We start from the raw sequence: 11,379 nt of genomic DNA, 5'->3' as shown, positions 1-11,379 counted from the left end.
GAATCACTATGATGTACACCTGGAACTAGCATAGTATTGTAAATCGACTATACATCAGTTTTTAAGAGGTGGTAAAAGTATTGTAAGTTGTAGGAGGTGGTACTGATGGTGTTGTTACGATTTAGTAAATGGATTTGTGAATAGCCCTTCAGATAACCATCTATTAATAATAGAAAGACCCAATTAGATAGTATAGTTACTCAATGGAAAAAGGAGTTAGAGAAAAGTAAGCTATGGCCTGGGGAAAACGGGAGATATGAGAGACAGAAAATAAGCCGGGGGAGTTAAACTCACACATGTCGGACAATGACAGCGGAACAGCAAAATCAGGGGGAGACCTACTGAAAGTGCATCGAGCTTTGTCATTAACTCCAAGCACCGTATTTATAGGAGGACTGGTGATATGGAGAAATGGAGCATTTTTAAGGACAAACTGAGAAGTTTGTTTAAAGTCACACTGAATTTTTCGGTTTTGAAGAAGCTTCCAGAGATGCTTTCTTGTAGGAGGTTTGAACTAAACGGCTGGAGCTTGATGGAGAGATTTGGCAAAAGATGAGGATTTAGGAGCAACTGATTATAGATGAAGATTTAAAACAAAAATAGAGGACTGTAGCTTCTACAAAGTGAAGTTTTAGAACAGAAGGTCAAGGGACAAAATTGGAATTTTCTGATTGTTGACAGACTGGAGGAGAACGAGGAGCTAGAGGTAGTGGAAAGGAGTAAAAGAAAAAGTGAGGAGTAGGGTAAAAGGGAGTTTGGGAGGGACTGAATCTGTCAACAGAACAATAGCACTGAGCCATCAAGGAATATACAGCACAAGAATTATACAGCACTATGGGAGCTGGGAATCTTCCAGCCATCACCCAAGAAGAAGCTTTACATATTTGGGGCTTTCAACCTCCATTTGAGGATATTAGGTTCGGCCCCTTCGCTGCTTATGGGGAGGTTTGGAAATTCGATGCTTATGAGGTGGTTTAGACAAATTAATGACCACCTCCATGTAAAAGGATGTGCATATGTTCTATATAAGCCTCATGTGGAGAATAAAACAGCTGGAGAGACTGCTTCCGGGGACTTGTTGAAGTTAACTCATGGATTGAAAGATGAATCATTAGCTTACATCTATCATTGTCAAAATCATTATTTTTGTCCAACTGGCTTTGAAACAACCCCTGTTAAGGTGAATAAAGCATTTAGCAGGGTTCCCCTCATACCACAGGAAGCAGAATATTGTATCTTAATTGGAGAATCAAGCAGAAAAATCCTGCTATTCACTGCACAAAATGGGCAGATATTATAACTGATCTAAACACTCAAAATACAGAATATTTATATATCTGGCACCTAGAGAGGGGGCTGCAGTATCAAAAGACAAAGAAGGTTGGAGGAAATTTGCATCCTAGCATTCCAGAGACTTGGCTGGCAAAGATTTGGCCTTTGGAACTTTCCATTTGGAACCATTAGACAGGAATCACAGCCTCTAACACATGCCCAGGGAATTGCCAAATCTAAGAGTGAAGACAGTATCTCCAAGAAGCAGCACGGACACCTGGGCCAGTCTTTCAGTGCTAGTTTCCATCAGGACTCGACATGGAAAAAGATGTCCAGTATCCACAAAAGAAGGAACAGTGGCTACCTACCATGGTTACAGTGATTATGATGGGAATGATTGACAATGCTGGGTACCTACAATGGGTGTCATACACACAGCTGGTCTATGCAGGACTGCATTAAGGCAGTATGAGATTTAAAAGTGAAAGTGAAGTCTCTCAGTCGTGTCCGACTCTTTGCGACCCCATGGACTGTAGCCTACCAGGCTCTTCCCTCCATGGGATTCTCCAGGCAAGAGTACTGGAGTGGGTTGCCATTTCCTCAAGTCTACGTTAAATAGGAACAGATCTTGTGGTACAAAACATAACCTTGTAGTTCCTCCAGTAAATAAGCTTGTGTATGATTGCGCTGTGCTGTGCTTAGTCACTCAGTCATGTCTGACACTTCACGACCCAATGGACTGTAGCTCATCAGGCTCCTCTGTTCATAGGGATCCTCCAGACAAGAATACTGGAGTGGGTTGCCATGCCCTCCTGCAGGGGATCTTTCCAACCCAGGGATCAAACCCAGGTCTCCTGCATTGCAGGCAGATTCTTTACCATCTGAGCCACTAGGGTGATTTCAGACATATAAACAGATAAGCACAGATATTTTTGTCCTTTTAAAGGTAAGAATATTAAACATTCTGGACAGTTTTGCAAAGTCCAATAGAATTAAATATAAACAAATCAAACACAGTTTCACTCAATACCATCATGATTTGAAATACTTAAGCATGAAGTGTTTTCTTATGACTGGTGGTTTAGTTGCTAAATCGTGTCCAACTCTTGCAACCCCGTGGACTGTAGCCTGTAAGGCCCCCCTGTCCATGGGATTTTCCAGGCAAGAATACTGGAGTGGATTGCCATTTCCTTCTCCAGGGGATCTTCCCAACCCAGAAATCAAACCCAGGTCTCCTGCATTGCAGGCAGATTCTTTACCAACTGAGTTATGAGGAAAGCCCTAGACCCCCAGATATTTGTTGCAGTTCTATTCCTAAGCTCAAAATTTAAGGTACTCTCTGTCCTTAAAAAGAAAATTGGGGCTGTTGACTTCTAGTTTTTCTCTTGTGGTTAAAGCCCATTTAAAACAATTTAGTGAGTCTAGAAATTCTTTTTACTTGTAGCAGTATCTTGCCTGCCTCATATTTTTCCTTATTAGCTTTCTCAGGATTCTCAATAAAGAGGCAAAAGAGAAAAGACTCCAGGCACTGATCTTTTCTGCTGGTGCAGATGGGTGACTTAGTGCATCATCTCAGGTGTTCTGGACCTTCTTGGTATGTTGTTGTCATATACTGACAAGAACTTTAGGTCTTGACTTCTGTAAGTCTACAATAAACCTTGGTTTAGGGATAGAGTAAACAAACAAGTGGGCTTCCCTGGTGACCCAGCAGTAAAGAACCAACCTGTCAATGCAAGAGACGTGGGTTTGATCCCTGGGTTGGGAAGATCCCCTGGAGAAGGAAATGACAACCCACTCCAGTATTCTTGCCTGGGAAATCCCATGGACAGAGGAGGCTGGCAGGCTATAGTCCATGGGGTGGGAAAGAGTTGGACACAACTTAGCCACTAAAACAACAAAAACAACATCAAGGAATAAGGGGCTTCCCTGATGACTCAGCAGGTAAAGAATCTGCCTGCAATGCAGGAGACACAGGAAACATAGATTCGATCTTGGGTCCAGAAGATCCCCTGGAGGAGGGCATGGAAAGCCACTCCAGCATTTTTGCCTAGAGAATCCCATGGACAGAGGAGCCTGGTGGGCTATAGTGCATAGGGTCACAAAGAGTCAGACTTGACTGAAGTGACTTAGCATGCATGCATACAAGGAATTCAGTATGGCTGCAGCATAAAGTATGTGTCAGAAAATGTATTCAGCAAATGCCACCTTCCTTAAAAAGGATTCTGGGTTAATGGCAGGAATAACTTTTGTTATTCACCCTAGTAATAGCTTCTGTGAGAGCTAATTTATATGCTTCAAGACATGGTCCTGCATTCCTCTGCAGGCACCCCCTCCCCCTCCACTGCACATGCTTGATGCGTATTGACAAAAATTAAGTAGAGCTGAATCTTGTTACAGCTGGCTGGGCGTAAAGTGCTTTCCATTATGCAAACTTCTCCCTGCCGGTGTTTACCCACCCAACATGAATTGAAGAGCTAGTTAAGCACTTATGTAACAAACAAGAGGAGTCAACCAATGCAATTCTGAATCTCTTTTTTAAAATATTTTTTAAACTAAAGGATAGCCTTATTATAATTGTTTGGAGAAGTGTTCTCCAGCTTACACCTTCCTTTTAAATATATAATAAAGTGCCAAAGAGTCTTCTCTTGCAGACAAAATCAATGCTCCTAGCTAAAAGGTATGAAAGGTAAAGTTATTTTATTTTCTGTGAATACATTTGAAAGTACTGATACTTGCTGGAAATATTTGTTTACCAAGTCTCTTGCCAATGTATATATTCATTCCACAACATTTTACTATATATTATACCACTTAAGTACCAGGAACCATGCAATGTATCTGACATAACAGGCAGTGAAAACAGAGACAATCCCTAATCATGTTGAGCTCAAAGTTAAATAACACAAATAAATATATAAACACTGAAGTTTTTTGTAGAAAAAGAAAATATGATTTTATGAGAGCATAACACACATATTTTAAAAAATTTGCCTGATTTGGAGATTGGTGAAAGCTTTCCTTAAAAATTATACTTACATTATAATCTTATACTGAAATAAGACTCTTTCAGACCAAGTCTACCGGGAATTTGCTAAGACAGATTCCAGGTGCTCTCACCATACACAAAAACAGATAACTGTGAGGAACGAGATATTAATTAGCAGTCATTTCATTGGGCGCTCAGGTGCTTCAGCACTGACTCTTTGCAATCCTAAGGACTGCAGTCCACCAGGCTCCTCTGTGCATGGGAATCTCCAGGCAAGAATACTGGAGTGGCTTGCCATACCCTCCTTCAGGGGATCTTCCCAACCCAGGGATCAAACCCATGTCTCCTGTATTGCTGGCAGATTATTTAGGGCTGAACCACCAGGGGAGCCCAATCATTTCATTATGTATGTGTACATCAAACCATCACGATGTACACCTTATGTGTATACAATTTTCATTTTAAAAAGATTAAGTGGGGAGATGCTGTGGCTACAGGAAACTGGCAATGTTATCTTTGCGTACCTATCCTCATCATATGCCCTTGTAACTGGAGTGCAGAATGATGTGGCAGAACTCCCTGTGGTCTTCTAAGAATGATATAAATCAGAGATCATAGGATAAATAGGCTTCACCTTGAGAAAGGAGTCCGGTTACTTCCTTCCAGTAGATCAAGGGAGAGCTATCTTTTCTTTAAGGAATTCTGTGAGGGGCCCTCTACCAACTCTGTTCCCTTGAAGTCTTCATTCTCAGAAAAGAAATGGATCTAGCAAAAGTCTCCCACCAGGACACAGAGAGCAGGAAGATTTCTTCGGCGGTTTCCAAAAAGGAAGATGTTATTATGAGACCACATCAAATGATTGGTTTTAAACATCTAAAAAAAATATATCTTGTCCTAGACTAAATAAAAATAAGGCAGCATAAGGCAGTAAAAATACTTAACTTTCTCAGGTTTATGAATGAAGATTCAGAGCAAAAGAAGCAATGAACAGCCACAAAGATGTAGTCTAGGCCTTTTTATGCCAGGAGAGCTCAGTTGCACAAGGAAACATATTATCCTTTCCTTCAGAGAGTGACAGAGAAGGATATTTTCTGACTGCCTATTGAATTTATTTCATTTTCTTAATGTAGCGTCTCTCAGTACATGGTTTCACATTTGTTTATGCTCATGTAGCCAACTGTGCATTTTTACAGAAAGAGATCCGAGCTTTGAAAAAGAAGCAACATTTTTCACCAAAATGTAGATTCCTGAACAGATCGCTCTTCCCTGAAATATAAAATGTGAATAACAATTTTTCTTTTAACATTTTGTAAAAGCCTTGTAATGGTTATCTCTCAAGCAGCTAAACCCAAACGAGGTTCTCTCTACAGATCAAATCACTTCAATGAGCCAATCAGGGCTACAGAAATGTCAGTAATTGCTATCCTTTTATCTAAAGTCCTGTCTTGATGCGTTAAAAAAAAAAAAAAAAAAGAAAGAAAGAAAATCAAACTAGTCTCCAAAATCTCATCAAAGAAAATCAGTCAAATGTGGTAGCCAGAATGGTATTACAGAATCTGTGTTTTCATTTTTGATTAAAGTTTACATAAAGCTATTCAGAATCCAGACTTACTGCTATCTAAAATTTTAAATCATCCAAATGCTGTTGTGTGCTAAGAGTGTGCTTGCACACAGATGGACAGTCCAAAAGAGCTATATTCCCTCTGACAACTGGTTCGGTGAATTCTTGAATGATCTCAAAGAAGAATTTATGTTGCTGTGCCGGTGGCCCAAACCTCTGCTGTGTGACCACCCCATGGATTTGTAGCAATCAAGTCGCCAAGTAGACCCCTGTAAAGCATTCTATCAGTTCTCAGAGTTTTCTTCTCCCTCACAGTTTTTTCCACTACTATTTGATAGGGAGCATTTTTCCCTCATTAATAGCTCGCATTCAATTCTCATGCTCTTTTTGGTAAAGATTCTCTTGCATCAAGGCCGTTAGAAGGAGTGGTACACATCAGGCAATGCCTGCTTCATTCCCTGTGAGCATCAAACAACTATCATTCTGTTAAATGAGTTGTCATTAGCAGGCAGAGCTGTCTGGAGCCACACAGAGAGAAATCTAACTCAAGTAATGACTGTTGCAGGGCCCCTGATAAAGTTTAGAGGCTACGGGTCCCCTTCCCCCACTTCCCAGTACCTTAAGCAGTCTTTCTAGAGTGGGGATGTTTGTCCTGGGACTGGTGACCTCAAATTACGTCTGAAATGTGGCACAGTACTTCACCTCTAGCATGAATATTCCCTCTTCTCAGCCAGCATTATTGGCAGCCACCTCATACACTGCCAAGCATGTACCAGAGTTGGGAATGATGAATAAGTTAGGATGACTTGCAAATATAAATTAGTAATGGTATCCTTAATTCACTTTAGAATTTCTGTGTGAGATTATGGCCTCAGCTTCCTTGGTATTCTTTTATAGTTTTATTATGGTAATTTCAATATTAACTGCCAATTCAGACTTTATCATATTAATGAATGTTCAACCCCCCAGACACCTGTCTCTCTTTCTTTCTTTCATATAAATGGTACATCTTCATATGCCCATACTTCATTTTCTCATGCCAAAATTTGTATTTTGTGGTTTATTGCTTTTCTATTGAACTCCTAAATTTGGACAAAATTTTAAAATAGTCATATTTGTCATAGTCATAATTGAACATTTGTCATAGTCATAATTGAACTTTTCTAGAGATGAAAAGGTCATCACACATTGATTCAAAAAAGCATTAATTATTAATAGATCCCTCTGAGAGCAGTTGTTCCCCACTTGAAGTCTCTCAGTACTTAGAGGCTCACAAAGATATTAATGGAAATCTTCAAATTACTTTAAATATTTCAAAAGTTAGTACTTATGTACTTGCCCAAAACAAGACTGCCTATAATGAATGGACTAAATAAAATGTCAAGTTTCTTTCCTTTGGCTGGAGTTGTATCATTCATTCAAAATTTCCAAGGTGATCTCAGCAATTTTACCATTCCCCCCATGGATATATTATTGTGCATAATATCTACTGATATGTTATTGTTGTTGTCATTTAGTCGCTAAGTCGTGTCCAGTTCTTGTGACCCCATGGACCATAGCCTGCCAAGCTCCTCTGTCCATGGGATTTCCCAGGCAAGAATATTGGAGTGTGAGCCATTTCCTTTGCCAGGGGATCTTCCTGGCCCAGGGATCAAACCTGAGTCTCTTGCTTGGCTGGTGGATTCTTTTTACCACTGGAGCCACCTGGGAAGCCCACTGATATGCTCTATATCATAACTAAATGAATCCTTGATTATAGCTATCTGCATTAATTTTCACATAATACCTAATAAACTCTAAACTTCGTTACATAGCATAGTCAGGATAAGAACATTAACCTTGAATATAGAAGAATTTATGAAAAACAAAGTTTGCAATCCCTTTACAAGAGTCATCAGCTAGTTAATGAAGAGCAGAGAGCAGCAGTGCTGTCTGGAGATGAGGAGTTGGGCTCTCACACAGGCTCCCCTACCAGCCCCTTCATCAATTTCTCAATTTTTATCAACTTCACAATATTCAGTGCAAATATAAATCTGGGTAAAGTGACAGTCACTATTTCAGGTATCTCTATGAACATTTATCTCAGACTGGTGATAGACTCTTATTGGCTTTCGCACTTTCTAAAAGAAAAGTGAGGAAATGAATTACATTAAATAGATGTAACTTGTTGAACAAAATCTTTCAGAGTATAAACTCCGCTGATGAGGGTTTAAGAATAACAAAAGGGGTCTTGGAAGGTAGAAAGTGTGAGATTCAGCATTCTAATCCATTTACTCATGATCACTTTTATTTTTATTGAGATATATTTGGCATATAACATTGTATTAGTTTTATGTGTACAACATAATGATTTCATATATGTATATATTACAAAATGATTATCACAATATGCATATTTTTTAAACCAGACTACTTTTGCTAGCAAAAACTTGTTTGCAGGTGCATAATAGATCTTAAATATTGTGTTTATGCATTATCACAATAGTTAACATTCATTTATCAGTTGTAATAGTTACAATTATTTTTCTTATGATGAAAACATTTAAGTTCTATTTTCTTAATAACTTATAAATATACAATACAGTATCATTAACTACAGTCATCATGTTGTATATTACATCCTCAGAACTTACTTATAACTGGAAGTTTGTACCTTTTTGACCACCATGGAATGAGTGAAGGTGGTTAATCATCATTTTATCTCTAACTTTTATTCTTGATAAGGTGGAGAAAATGCAGAAAACTACAGAGAGGAATATAAGAGCCTATATTTAAACCCTCACTGAATTAATGGAAGTTTATATTTTGTCATTTTTTGCTTATTTTATAAAATAACAAAGCTTTTTAAGTTAACTTAATGTTAACTTTTTTGTTAACCCTTTTTGATCTCTTCTCCAATCCCAGTTCCCACATTTCTTCCCCAAACTCAACCATAGCCATGAATTTATATTTTCCTAATGAAGTCACAAAGAGTCAGACACGACTTAGCAGCTAAATGACAACAATCTATGTTTTGAAGCTTTTGTTGAATATATTCATGTGCCCTTAAATAGTATATATTTTGTGTGAATTTTAAATTTTACCCAAATGCTATCATACTTTAGATATTACTTGGCACTTTGCTTTTATTAAACTCAACATTGTATTGTAAATCACTTAGGTTTAGCTTTATTTTATTATTGAATAGTAATTATACCACAATTTATCTTAATGTTCTTACTAATGGACATTCAGGTTATTTCCTAATTTTTGTGGCTACAAACAATACTGCACTAAAAATAGTTATGTGTGTCTCCTGACGCACATGTCTAGGAGGCAAGATGCTTAGGTAAAAATACAACAAATTGAAAGTCTTCCAATGGTTCTAGGATAAAAATCCACAGGGTTTAGATGATAAAAAGAGCTCCTTAAAGCAAGCATGGGAGAGAAACAACAGTATCTCTTTTGGTAACAGAACAGTCTTGATGAGGAGGTTAATATGTTTTAAATGGTGTCTTCACAAAATATATTTAAATAGAACTAAGAAAAAATATATTTAATTTTTGATTACAGAATACCACTCCTTTCTGTGAGAGAAAACCCTTCAAAGCAGGTAAAGTGATTACAGACATATTCAGTTTCTGACAAGAGAGTGTTCTCACCCCTGCATCCTCCCTTCTGGATCTGGTCTGAGTCCTGAATCTTCAGCATCACCTCTCCAGCGTATCCCGCTACTCTAGCCAAACCGCCCCACTTACCACACTCTAAGCAAAACTTCTATTGATATTTCACCTCTTCCATGCCTTTGCTCCTGGTGCGCCCAGTCTGGAGAGCCCCTGCTCTGGTTCATGGTGTTTTTCTCTCCTTTCCATTCCTGTAATCTTAGTCTGAGCATCTCACTCATACTTAATCACTGGCATCCTTGTTGCAAGTGACATATGTTTTGACATAATGCAAATCAGGTCTTCAAGATCTCAGCCAAGCAGTTTTCAGATTCTGCTGCCTTCAAGTTACAGGGTTGTATAACAATGATACATTTATCTTAGTCTTTTTCTTCAGAGGTAGAACTTCTCTTTCAAGGTTTTGTGTCATAACAATGGTACCCATGTTAATGAGACTACTGTATTATAATAAACATAACCAGCATTTGTGAATAGTTTCCTATGGCTCCAGGTCGGTGCTAAATATTCGATATGTGCTATTTCATCAATTCTTACATGGCTCTGAAGAAATGAAGGCGCAGAGAGATTAAATAAGTTGCTTTAGGTCACACGGCTGATAGGCCGTTGAGTCAGGCTCCAAACACAAGTCTGTCTCATTTCGCAACCTGATCACTTTACATTGCCTTCCCTGTTAATAATTAAAGAAATATGCTCCCTTTCTCTATAGAAAGCTATTAAAAAGTATAATATCCAAGGAAGGAAAAGCAGTAGGGAGGAGTAACAAGAGTGGTAAACCTGGATCCACTCCACCTGGAGTTTAAAGTCTACCTCTCTTATTTACTAGCAGCATGGAAAGCTATTGCTTATAGTCCTCGTTTCTTTAAGACAGAATGTCCCCCAAGATCCTCATCTACTGATACACAAATAACATGCAGTCTTTGTAGATTTTCTTATTCTGTGTTGTCATAGCATTTGTTGCATTTCTGTTTCAGTAGCTACATTATATCATTCTTCTGCATATTTTTTCATTCTATCCATTTTTTACCTACTTGATATGTTGGGGGCTTCCCAGGTGGCACAGTGATAAAGAATCTGCCTACTTAAGAATCAAACTACCATATGACCCAATAATACCACTTTTAGGCAAATACCCTGAGGAAACCAGAACTGCAAAAGACACATGTACTCCAATGTTCATTGCAGTACTATTTACAATAGTTAGGACATGGAAGCAACCTAGGCGTCCATCAGCAGATGAATGGATAAAGAAACCATGGTACAGATACACAATGGAATAGTACCCAGCCTTAAAAAGGAAGACATTTGAGTCAGTTCTAATGAGGTGGATGCATCTAGAGCCTATTATACAGAGTTAGATAAGTCAGAAAAAGAAAAACAAATATCATACATTAATGTACATGTATGGAATCTAGAAAGATGGTACTGATGAACCTATTTATAGAGCAGCAATGAAGATGCAGGCATGCACAACAGACTTATGGACAAAGGTGGGAGAGAGGAAGGAGAGGGTGAGATGAGTGGAGAAAGTATCACGGATGCATATATACTACCATGTGTAAAATAGACAGCTAGTGGAAATTTGCTGTATGATTCAGGGAATTCAAACTAGGGCTCTGTAACAACCTAGAGGGGTGGGTAAGAGTGGGAGGTTGGAGGGAGATCAAAGAGGGAGGGGACATGTGTACACCCATGGCTAATCCATGCTGACGTATGGCAGACATCAAACCAATATTATAAGGCAATCATCCTTCAGTTAAAAATAAATATATAAAAAAGAATCTGCCTGCCAATGAAGGAGACACAGCAGGTGCAGCTTCAACCCCTGGGTCAAGAAGATCTCGTGGAGAAAGAAATGGCAACCCATTCCAGTATTCTTGCCTAGAAAATTCCATGGACAG

At 38.7% G+C, this 11,379-nt stretch overlaps 1 pseudogene; it reads left to right on the top strand.

Annotated features, from left to right (window-relative positions):
- Positions 1-828: 828 nt before the first annotated feature.
- Positions 829-1,673, top strand: LOC138414324 (basic immunoglobulin-like variable motif-containing protein pseudogene; annotated as a pseudogene).
- Positions 1,674-11,379: the final 9,706 nt, after the last annotated feature.

The sequence above is a fragment of the Ovis canadensis genome, chromosome 1 (genome assembly GCF_042477335.2).
Source record: "Ovis canadensis isolate MfBH-ARS-UI-01 breed Bighorn chromosome 1, ARS-UI_OviCan_v2, whole genome shotgun sequence".
In the NCBI taxonomy this organism is placed as follows: domain Eukaryota; kingdom Metazoa; phylum Chordata; class Mammalia; order Artiodactyla; family Bovidae; genus Ovis; species Ovis canadensis.
Note: the sequence above shows the minus strand (reverse complement) of the source record. Positions and strands in the feature narration are given on the sequence as shown.